The sequence below is a fragment of the Hesperophylax consimilis genome, chromosome 17 (assembly GCF_061612785.1).
Source record: "Hesperophylax consimilis isolate HC1 chromosome 17, BYU_Hcon_1.0, whole genome shotgun sequence".
Classification (NCBI taxonomy): Eukaryota; Metazoa; Arthropoda; class Insecta; order Trichoptera; family Limnephilidae; genus Hesperophylax; species Hesperophylax consimilis.
In genome coordinates this window covers 34,342,580-34,355,581 of record NC_142852.1, presented here as the reverse complement: position 1 = coordinate 34,355,581, position 13,002 = coordinate 34,342,580, and the positions used below count along the sequence as shown (strand labels likewise).

General features: G+C 35.4%; 1 long non-coding RNA gene across 1 annotated transcript; it reads left to right on the top strand.

Annotated features, from left to right (window-relative positions):
• Positions 1-217: 217 nt before the first annotated feature.
• Positions 218-3,691, top strand: LOC149416479 (uncharacterized). Its single transcript, XR_016303711.1, has 2 exons — positions 218-450; positions 3,496-3,691. It is a non-coding gene; the product is annotated as an uncharacterized LOC149416479 (long non-coding RNA).
• Positions 3,692-13,002: the final 9,311 nt, after the last annotated feature.

Here is a 13,002-nt window from a genome sequence, read left to right as displayed (position 1 = left end):
CGAAAAAAAAATATTTATGCCTGAACATCCACAAAATAAAATAAAAAGAATTTTTGGCCATGTTTTTTTCTTGCATAAATCAAAACCTTATCGCCATCTACGTAAGGGTTGTTATTGATAGCGGCTCAATTTAAAATATTACACGACGTAGTGCATCGCCTTAATTAAATATACGGGGAAAAATTCCCCACATAAACTATTTTAGGGAAAACGTAATGCATACTGGCAACATCAGTAAACCACATTACATGAAATCATATTTTCATTCGATATAAAACCTTTGGTAGAAAAGTTCACTTGCAAAAACTCAAAATGTCCGCTCTACAGAGGCTGTTGAAGTTTAAGCCATTGGTGATGAATCCTCAGGTGTCGAGCTTGGTGCTGAAGAGGTTCAACAACCATCGAGCCATCGCTCAAGTCATTCCAGCAAGGAATAAGGTGTCCACACCCGTGAGTACAACGCATATTATTTCATATCTAAAGTTGGCTAGCATCGTCGTCATAGCGGTGTTTACCTAACGTATTCAATTAACAAGAACAATTTGCTTCTGTAATTACTGTCATAGACGCGTAGATTGGCCTAAAGAACTACCTACATACTTATATAAGTAACTACTTGATCTTGTGATTATAATAGTTCTTTCCTATCATTTCGTTTCATTTCAAGAGAAACTTGCTTATCTTTGCTGTAGTAACATCACTGGTCAATGGCAAAATTGACAGGTTCCTACTCCTGCATCTTGGGTTCAATTCCAGCGTCCACTGAATTCGCTAGCAATATTTTTCGACTATACTATTGGCTTTATAATATTGTCATGTTATCCTAAACTTAAAATTAGCAAGAGAAAGGTTGGTTATTCAGTCCAGTCGCCGAACGCGATTTCTGAATCCATTTTAGGCATTTTTTCATGTAAAAATGGTGAGGTTTTTAAAACTGTAATATAATGGTTACAACTATTGATTTTAATGGTTTTCTTTGTTAAATATTGTAGCTTAAAGGTTATATTGTAATTATATGTGGATATTTAGTGAAATTGCTGAAGGATTTGCGGATAAAATGTGGTTTTTAAAAAGTTACGTAATCTTTTTGCATGAGTTTGACAGATAGGAAAATCTAAGTATTTGTCAAAAGTGACATTTTAAACTATTTTTTTACCAAAGTAAACTTATGTTAACCATTTTTATTTTATTTTACTATATATTTGCTAGCGTTTTGACCGTATTCATATCAACTTTACACGTTCCGACTTTATGTTGACGTTTAATTCAAACCTAACCTCAATTTTGAATACAGTAATATTAAGAAATTAACACTTAAATTAAAAAGTCAGAATAACAGAAGTGCCAAGAATGAGTAGTTTGGCAATCCGTCCTCTCTGCCTACCCCTTTAAGGAAAACAGCGTGATGGTTATTCAGTTAGTTCTTCATAGTTTATCCAAAGGATAACGTGTACTTTCGAGATAGAATTTGTGATTTATTTATTTGTAAAGTACGAGTTTACCATTCTGTACTCGAACGTACTAAAAAGTCCTGGGGTTTGATTCTCTAATAGCGATCGAGAGTTATTCGTTAAGCGCCATCTTCAGACGAAACATTACCCGTCGTCTCGACGACCATTGTTGAATGTTTCATTTATACGTATTCTTCAATGTCGAAGGATTGAAAACGTTATTATATTGGCAGCCCTTTGAATATTGTCTATGTTTCGTTTCTATTAGCGATGAGTCGTTCTTAATGAGCTAGTTCTTTTTGATAAGCCGTACTCGTAGGATTCCCAGTAAACCGTGCCATGGCTCAATTGAATGGTTACTCTTCTTTTTATAATGCCATTAAAATTATCCAAGTGTTATTTCATACTCAAGGTACGTGAATGGCGTCTTGGACTTGTACATATGTACCTAAAACTACTAACTACCTAGCATCTTATTTTTCTCGTGGTACGATCATTCATACGCTGCGAGGTGTCGCTGGTATCGGACCAGAACTGTATTCTCATTGCTCATACGCTCTGTGCTCACGACTCCCGTTCAATCGAGTCGACTCTTTTAGCCGTAGGAATATATTGAGCTGATACCGTGGCTTCCCGCTCTTAATAAAATGATTCATGATCCGTCCCTAGTTTCTATGGTAAAAGATTGAAATGTCAAAAACAAAACATCGCCGTCTAATTTTTGTACTCACCTTAGTTACGACATTTAGAGCTGAAGAACGGGAGCCACGATACGGTTCTTCCGCTCTAGATGTACTCACCTTAGTTCCCGACATCTAGAGCTGAAGAACGGGAGCCACGATACGGTTCTTCCGCTCTAGATGTACTCACCTTAGTTCCCGACATCTAGAGCTGAAGAACGGGAGCCACGATACGGTTCTTCCGCTCTAGATGTACTCACCTCAGTTCCGACATCTAGAGTTGAAGAACGAGATGGAGGTGTTATGAGCGGAAACACAACTATTACCGGACGATGTACTAAGGCTTGATTAAGCCTAAAATTCCCGACGAAGTCTTCGTTTGTTAGATTAGCGAAAGAATCGAGCGTCTGGCAGAACGTTCTTGTTATGTTCTCATTATGTATTGCAGCCAATATTGTCGGTAAATCAGCCATTGTACAGAACATTAAAACAACTTTGTAAAAATATACAATGCTTTTCCTTCAAAGTGATCTTGGGTTCGTTCGAAACGATCTTAGATTAGGATACGATAGACTAGATTTTGACAGCCGTCGAAGACAAGTCGGTGTCGACTGGTTTGACCCACTTGTTACCTTTGACGAGACTCTAGAATAAAAAAATCGACCAATGAATGTACTTTCGACGACTCATTAGGTAAATCACTTCGCTTTTAAATCATTTCAAAAGTTAGTCATACAAGATGGTTGCCAGGCAATTTCCCCTTACCGTAGATTTGTCTTCCAGAAGAATGCCATTCATACAAAATTGCACTAATTCTCTGTCCAGGGATTTTTGGTTCATGTCAATAGTGACTTTATAGGATAAGTTACACGAGTTTTCTACCTATTGCGAGAATTTATTTGTTTATTTATTAATATACGTTATCCTATAGATAAGCTATCACGAGGAAGGTGAAAAATAACCCATTACTTGTTTATACGCCTGTGGGGCTTTTTACATAGAGTATGAGGTAGTTACAATTTTTATACAAGTGTTATTGATAAAGCAATGGTTATGTAAAATAATTACTTACTTTCAATGGTTTACGCCGAAACGAGCTGTCGATTGTTTTGTCAATGTCAAAGCATTTTTCAATGCTGTTTTTGTTCTACCGGTATTACAATGGAAGATGGGCTCCGAGGAATTTGAGTCACTGATCTCTTTGGCATCCGTATATAGTCAGGAAACAAGCCAAACGCGCACCCAACATTTGTACATCTGGTCTTTGTGTTTCCTCCCTCCTACAACATGGTTCTCTTCAAGACCCATCCTTTCCTCGTAAATAAAATGTTTAATATCCCTGATATATCTGTTTTTTTTTCCAGGAAATGTTGGGCCTCATTTCCGTGATGCTGGCCTGTTGGTTTGCCACCCCTATGTACGTGCTGTACAACCTGAAGTACTACAACGGAAGCGTTGAGCGCCCCACATAAACCTTCATCTAGCCCTTCTCTCCCTTAGTGTGTCGCTTGTATTATAATAATGTTATGTTTTTCTGCCAATAAAGTCTAACGCAGTCAGCTTACCGTGTTTTATTTCACGCACGGAAGAGATGAAAAAGTGCGTCGGGTAAGAGATGAGTAAGATACTATTGGCCCGTATATCAATCAGTCCGTATCCTCACAATGTGCGACATACCTCGCGCAAATTTAAGACTTAAACCTTGGTAAGTTGTAGAATAGTTCCATCTTTAGACACCGAGGTGCTAGCAGTAACAAATGTAAAATATGACGCTTACGTACTCCAATCTCACAGAAATATACGTAAATTGCATAATTTTATCAGTATCGACTGTTACGTTCGTCGAGCGATGGGGATTTTGATGTTATTATTTGATATCATTCTAAAATAGACGAATAGTCTGGTAAAACATTGTCCGGGTTTCAAAGTCAGGACAGTGTTTTCAGCGGTTTGTCTGCCATAATTTCATGAAGAAAAAACAAATACTATTTAAAATTAGTATCCTCGCGTATAGCACTGTGGTGAATTTCGTGGATCGTATTAAAAAAATCTTTGGTTTTCTCTTTGTTTACCTATCTGTATAAAAAAAAATTGTTTCTTGTATTTTTTATCTATTTATGTTCTAAATTATTCATTACGTCAAAATTATAATACACATATACTTATGTAAAAGTCCTACGGGCGTGAAATGAATAAAACAAAATAAAAACTATATAAATAATAATTTTAATGTTAATTATTGAAAACAGTGCCATCTGTTGCACGTAAAAGCAATATGCGCTATTGTTTCTCTATCTACAGACAGACTGAACTACAGCAACACGTGGCGGTTTACAGCTAATAATATGGTATAAAATAATGTCGCTATCCGCGTCTGTCTGTTTGTGCGCTTAGTTCTTCTAAACTTCGCAACGGATTTTGATATGGTTTTCACTATCATTTAGAGAATTTCTTCCGAAAGGTTTAAACATATAATACAAGCAAATTATATTCATAGAAAGTATATAAAAGTTTATGTTTTTGGGTACACGTCAGAAAATAATAAACACTGACAATTTTTTAATAAATTTTATTTATCACAGATAAATTTACTTTTCACAAAACAATCATTATATTATGACAGTAAGATATAACTTACATACTATACAATACATGGAATGGTACAGTGTTTCCGGAAAGTGATGCATTCATTAATAATAATTACGTAATAAGTAGATTCAGATGTGAAAAGAAATTATAAGAATATACACAATAAGTCCGTTAACTTGAAGCACAAGTACAAGTGAGAAAATCACTTTATTTGATTTGAGTTTTTATTTTCGAACAATTTGATTCAAAGTTAAATTTGAAAATAATCGATCGTGAGGGGGTTATTATCACCTCTTATCATTACTTGTACCAACATGTTGAATCACCTCCCGAAGTAAGTACTTTTTACTCTCGGACACCTGTATATAATGTACAAGGAATTCACGGTTAAAGCAGAACTCTGGGATTAAACTATAAACCAAATAAGACAATCTATCAAACGGCGAGTACGCCTATTTTACATAGGTAGACCATAGATATGTAAATGGTGCAGACCGGACGAGACACATGTAGAGAAGGTTCAGATTCCGGTTAGTCGGAGATTGATATGTAGAATTATACAGTAAGGGGGTATTTCACTATCTCTGATTATGTTCTGACTAAGCACTAATCCGCGGATTAGTCATTTTTTCGTTTTCACTATATCTGAATAACGCTAACGCTCGGGTTAAAGTTCGATTTGACTAATCAGTGCTCGAACCTCACGTTAGGCGCTATTCTTCGAATCAAAGATGGCGTCAAAACATTCCGAGTTTGACAGCGGAGAAGTGAGTCGAATTTTGTTGAATGAATTTGAATGCTTGTATGATCCATCCTGAATTATTTGATTGTGTTCAAAATAAGAAACAATGTATTAATTCAACACGAATCTATCTAAAATGACCTGATAATCAACATAACATAACCAAAAAAATGCACACTTTGCGGTGTGCGGACTGTGACGCATGACAGCCGTGGCAGTAGATGGAGTAACTGCAAACACTTTGCGATGTTGCCAGACTATTTCGAGTGTTATCTATCCGGAAGCTCGGAACAATGGTGAAACGGTCGCCGTTGAATAACGAAGTTATTCTGATCTTTAAAGCCAGCCAACGGATAGCTAGTCAGATATTTAGCCCGACATAGTGAAATACCCCCTAAATTTGTTATCCAGTTCTCGGTGGCAGGAAGGTTTATCAGTATGTCAATTGCACAGACCAAGATAGATATTTCAACGTGCAACACAATAAGGTATACTTATATGCAAATCAAACCATGCTAGGGCGCCATTGTAACACAATCATTATGCATAGTAATAAATTTAATTTTATTAATTAAAAATGACACGTTGGTTGCCATTGTAATAGTTATGTTTTCAATAAGAAGGAATTGCATTGAAAGAATAAAAGAAAGTAAAGTTAACAATATTTATTAAGGCGATGCACTACGTAGTAATGCAAAATCATGTGTTTTTGGTTTGAAAATTTGGTCGCCTAGAAATGTTTCAGATGCTTTAATTAAATACTGCGAGTAGAATACATCTTGGCCTTTGAAATAATCCAGCATTTTTTAGATAAGTCTTTTTATAAGCCCAGAAAAAAATTATGTAAAGGCCTATGAAAACTGCTTTAAAGTTCAAAATCTCCTACTTACGAACCCATTTTCGGTTATGATTTTATTGTATAATGTGGCAAATTAAGTTATTTATAAAATTATCGAAAAATAATTAAATATTTGTGCCTAAACATCCACAAAATAAAATAAAAGGCACTTTTTGGCCATGTTTTTTTCTTGCATAAATCAAAACAGGCGGATGATGTTAAGCGGGAATTTAAACCTTATCGCCATCTACGTAAGGGTTGTTATTGATAGCGGCTCAATTTAAAATATTACACGACGTAGTGCATCGCCTTAATTAATAATTTTGAAACATGAGACTCAATAATTTTAATAATGGTTATAATAAAACTCTCTTGGAATTTAGTTATGACATTAAGAATTACGTAAAAGTGACATAAAATATCAGGAGATTAACTAACCTATGATAATATATAGGGCGCCATGCGGAGATGATTAACTCCACAAAATTTAGTAATAATTTTAAGATGATAGTGTCCAGTCAATTAAAAGTGAAACTAACTAACGTGATGATTTCCGTCCGAGATCCACCGTCCAGTCTTTACAAGATGTCTTCTCGCCGCTTGTAACTCCCTTCTCGTTGCTGGCCAAAAACCTATCTCTCCCACGTTCAAGTATTCTTGTTTTAATTTACGACGCCAGATCGGCGTTGGCTTTAGTGTTGGTGTCGCCAGCCAGCAGAGATAAACGTAACGGTTCTATCTTGCAGGCGAGGCAAATAAACCGTTACAAACGAGCTGCAGGCTGTCAATTTTTGCACCACGAGGGTTCCAGCATTTCTTGAATAAACCACAACATCAGTTGCATTCTGAGAGCTCATTGAATAAGCATACCCCGCGTAGTAGCGATGGGTCGTTCATGAGCGAGCGACTCAATGACTCAATTGAACGGTTATTCTTCTTATCAGGAGATATTTTAGAAAAATAGAACCATTTAAATTATCCAAGTATTAATTGTTATTACATACTAAGAGACGTGGACGGCGTCTGACATCTGTACCTACGAACTACCTAGTTTTTATCTTATTTTTCTCGTGGTAAGAGACGGTGAACCGGTACCAAGAATCGTACGATCGTTCATACGCTGCACGTATCGGGCGAGCACGATTATTCTTATTACTCATACGCTCTGGGCTCCCATACTATTTGAGCAGTACGAAAATATTAACCTGATACCGTGGCTCGTGCTCTTAATAAAATGAGCCACTACCCATTGCAGAAGAGCAAAGTTCGCTAAAGTAAGGTAACGATTTGCAGCGCAGTCCTTTGTGGGATTTTTCTTGGGTCTAAATGTTAATTTTTAACCAAACTATCTACAAATCGCATTGCGTAGTGACACAAGTACGAACGAGGTGAGTAAATTATAACACATTTGTAAAATAGTCTAACTAAATAAAACATTGCCATACAAAATATTGTGGTGAATTTAAATATACTAACAGTATTTGTTAATCCTCATCATTAGTCCCGTGCTGAGGCAAACTAAACTTGTGGAGTTTTATATCTAGGGGAAGGATGTTGTGGAGTTTTATATCTGGGGGAAGGATGTTGTGGAGTTTTATATCTGGGGGAAGGATGTTGTGGAGTTTTATATCTGGGGGAAGGATGTTGTGGAGTTTTATATCTGGGGGAAGGATGTTGTGGAGTTTTATATCTGGGGGAAGGATGTTGTGGAGTTTTATATCTGGGGGAAGGATGTTGTGGAGTTTTATATCTGGGGGAAGGATGTTGTGTAGTTTTATATCTGGGGAAGGATGTTGTGGAGTTTTATATCTGGGGGAAGGATGTTGTGGAGTTTTATATCTGGGGGAAGGATGTTGTGGAGTTTTATATCTGGGGGAAGGATGTTGTGTAGTTTTATATCTGGGGAAGGATGTTGTGGAGTTTTATATCTGGGGGAAGGATGTTGTGGAGTTTTATATCTGGGGGAAGGATGTTGTGGAGTTTTATATCTGGGGGAAGGATGTTGTGTAGTTTTATATCTGGGGAAGGATGTTGTGGAGTTTTATATCTGGGGGAAGGATGTTGTGGAGTTTTATATCTGGGGGAAGGATGTTGTGGAGTTTTATATCTGGGGGAAGGATGTTGTGGAGTTTTATATCTGGGGAAGGATGTTGTGTAGTTTTATATCTGGGGAAGGATGTTGTGGAGTTTTATATCTGGGGGAAGGATGTTGTGGAGTTTTATATCTGGGGGAAGGATGTTGTGGAGTTTTATATCTGGGGGAGGGATATTGTGGAGTTTAATATCTGGGGGAAGGATGTTGTGGAGTTTTATATCTGGGGGAAGGATGTTGTGTAGTTTTATATCTGGGGAAGGATGTTGTGGAGGAGGGATATTGTGGAGTTTTATATCAGAGGGAGGGTTGTTGTGGAGTTTTATATTTGGAAGAATGTTGTGGAGTTTTAAGTCTAGGGGAAGGATGTTGTGTAGTTTTATATCTGGGGGAAGGATGTTGTGGAGTTTTGTTGCAAAAGAGAAGTATCTTCTTCGTTCGAATGTGATTTTATAACTAGGAATGTTTTTATTCGATCTAGAGTGATGGATACGCAGTCTAGTATAGGATTCCATATTTTAGAATAGTTTCAATAGTGTATATTTGGCGTATTATATTTGCTGTACACTTGGTACATCAAAACCATTGAAAATTTCAATTGAAGGCATACTTGTGGGTATTTTATTACGAAGCGAGCAATGATCTAGGATTAGTAATTCGTAATATTTTATTTTCGAAGACTTAATAGTGATAGTACAATGCAAATTGACTGTAAACTCAGATTCATTTAAAGGATGACACTTGCGTCACCTCCCCGCTCCGCACACATGGTTCCTAATTTCACCCTCACGGGCCCGTATATGGTTTTCTTGGTCTGTGGCTAATTGCTAATATCATCCGATTTGGATACTATGTACAAACTTACCATCTCTGTCGCGAGAACGCAATTCGAGACACCCGGTCTACACAATTTATATATCTATGGTCACTAGCCACTCCCAGCATGTGTGTTGACTGAGGTGAAGACTCATCGATCAAAAGATCGAATCATTTAAAAAAAACTGGTACGATAGATCATTGATGATTGTGTGAGTAGGTGTGAAGTAGGCAGTGTAAAAATATGATTGTGGCGATTGCAATTCTCTGCTTACATCTGTACGTACATGGTGCTGTTATTGATGCAATTAGATTGGGTTAATTAAAATGAATTATAATAAAGTAACTGCCATTATAAAGGATTTTATAAATACTATACAAGCATAAAATATAAATAACTTCCGAATGATCCACAATGCATCAATTGTAGAAAAAGAAGAGTGATTAGATTTCTGATGGTATATTTGGTAGTACGGAAATGCTATGTACAAAATACTGGACAGAATTTTTGAATTCATGGAAAAAAATCTTGTAAATTTTTCTTAAAATATGTTGATTGTTTTAAATTTTTTCAAAAATTTTCTTCTAAAGCACATTTTTAATCATCAAAAATCATCATTAATTATTATTATGTTATGTAAAAAAAAAACACTATTTTTATCATAAAACATCATAATTTTATGTTAAAAAGACTGTTTTATCATTAAAAAATCAACAAAACATTGCTTTTATCATAATGTTATGTAAAACACTGTTTTTTTTATCAGAAAAATCAGAATGTTGTGTCAAAAATACGGTTTTATCATCAAAAATCTACAAAAACATTGCTTTTATCATAATGTTATGTAAAACACTGTTTTTTCATAAAAAAATCATAAAGTTGTGTCAAAAATACTGTTTTATCATAAAAAATCTACAAAAACATTGCTTTTATCATAATGTTATGTAAAACAATGTTTTTTCATTAGAAAAATCATAATGTTGTGTCAAAAATACTGTTTTTTCATAAAAAAAATCATAATGTTGTGTCAAAAAGACTTTAATCATAAAAAAATTCTAAAAAAACATTGCTTTTATCATAATGTTAAGTAAAACACTGTTTTTTTCATTAGAAAAATCGTAATTTTGTGTCAAAAAGACTGTTTTATCATAAAAAATCTACAAAAACATTGCTTTCATCATAATTTTATTTAAAACACTGTTTTTTTCATCAGAAATTCCTAATATTTTAGAAATAATTTACATTGGTTTTTTTTTAAGTTTTATCATAGACCTTTTATTGATCACCGGTTTTATCAAATTATCATTAATTTACAGTCATTGATTATTACATATTTACCGGACAACGTCTAATTTCATCAATTACATCATTTATAAAAAGCATTCACCAATTTTAATCAAAGTTCATATTAAAAAAAAACATTGATTTTCATCACAGACAGAATTAAACAGTTTCATTGAATTTATCATAATTTACTAATTTTGCACAATGGTATTATACAATAATAAACCAAGAATACACAATTTATATTAAATTTACCATTTTTTTACATTGATTTTATTACAGTGTTTCATAAAATTTATCATAATTTATGCTGACAAAACCAGAGTAAATTTTTATTAACAATATTCAGTTTCTATCAAATTTTACATTACAAAAAAGTGCAGTCATTCTTAAAGCTACGTAATATTTTATACAAAAAAAAATGGTTAGTTCTTAATACATATAAAAATATATTTTACGGCATTATGCTCATTATCATCTAATGCCAGAACAGAATATTGCGGCACTCTATCGTCTCTGCCTACCCCAACTGAGATATTCAGACCTGGTTACAAAACTAAACTACTAAAGCAGCATTTTAATAAAAATAATAATAATAATCATCTCACACCGGGGAGATACTGAGAGTATCTACCACAGACGGTATTTTGTTAGTACGTATTATTGCAACTAGTACAGGCCGTATATGCCTTCATAATTAATAATATAATATATTAAATGAGATGAGAAAAAAAAATTAAATATTAATTAATTATTTGTGCCCAATTTGAGATTAAAATATGCATAATTATTATTGAAGACAGCGCGTACGCCACGGCGTAATGATATCCACGAACATAACGTGGGTATACTGGCAAAAAACGTTAACTCAAGAGAGTTAACACAACTGCTGACCCTGTACAAATCGCAAGTGCGCCCTACTGTCGAATTTGGCAGCCACCTCTGGTCCGGAGCCCCTAAATACCTGAAAGAAACCCTTGACTCTGTGCAAAAACGGGCGGTCCGTTTGATAGATTCCCCAATCTTAACAAACGGACTGCAATCTTTAGAGCACAGGCGTCAGGTAGGTATGCTGTCCCTGTTCTATCGGTATTACAATGGAAGATGCTCTGAGGAGCTAGCGTCATTGATCCCTTCGGCACCGGTGCGTAGTCGGGATACACGCCAAACGCGCGCCCAACATTTGTACACGGTTGACATTTGTCACATGAGAACGGGTCGCATCTACGATTCGTTCTTAAGTTCAACAGCTCGGCTGTGGAACGAACTGCCGGCCTCTGTGTTTCCTCCCTCCTACAACATGGGACTCTTCAAGACCCATGTTCACTCCTTCCTCTCCACAAAAATACCCTCCACACAGCATCCCCAAAGATGATATAGGCCCTGAGGGAAATTATTTTCTTCAGGGCCTCCTGTGTGGAGTTAATATAAAAATAAAAATAAAAGAGTAAAAGATTAGATTGAGCTGGCCATAAATAATGGGCGACAGCAGGTGGAGTGGCGTGGGCGCATCCCTGTCAGTGATTTGTCTATAAATGAATATGACAGTATACAGGCAACTCGCATTGTAATAAATGAATCCTATAATTTCTATACCCGCTATATCCTGACAAAATGATCTGAGTATGACATCTTGTTCACATTTTTGTGAGCAACAAGAGGAGCCTAAAATTGAGTTTCAAAACCATCCTTATCACGACCAAAAACCATGTTAAAACTGCGAGTGAGAAACCAAATCCGCTATATCATACAGAAAGTTACTATCAAAACCCGCTATATCGGATTCAACCAATCACAAGCAGTTATTTTGCCAAAATACAATATGGCCGCCGCTCTGACGCCACGCTCGTGTGTCAAAATGATCTACGCGTGAGTTTCTAAACCCGCCATGTCGGCTCAGTTGACTTTCAAAATCACGAAGTGAGTATCAAAATCCGCTTTATCCATTTTATTTATCGAAATTACTTAATTATTGCTAGACATATATAGAAAAATAAATGTTTTCGAAATTTTATTACTCCAATTCATTATATAAAAAATTGTAATGCAATTACTTATGTACGCTAGAGATGTGACAGTTTTTTGCGGTTTTCTCCAAATCAATGAAAGTTGATATAGCGGGTATAGAAATTACACGACTCATATCACGGTTTAAAATCTGTTTACGAATTACCAGTTATTTTTACAACGGCGCGCAAATTGACGGCTGCGTAAAAAACATAACATCATATCTCTAATTGGGTAAAGAAAAGTTCTGACTTGTTTCAAAAATTTTGTTACACTATTTAATATTTTGACAATTTTAGCGTCACTACTATTGACGTGTCCGACACTCCTGGACACACTAATCCCTAGATTCCCTAATCTCCCACTTAACACTTTTTGCCAGTACGCCCGCGATAATATTAACCTTTCCTTTACTGTGCTAAAAAAATCCACGCTTTCCGGTGCTGTGTAGTCAATACACATCTTAAAATAAGCGATTTAATATCGAAAAAAATATGAATAT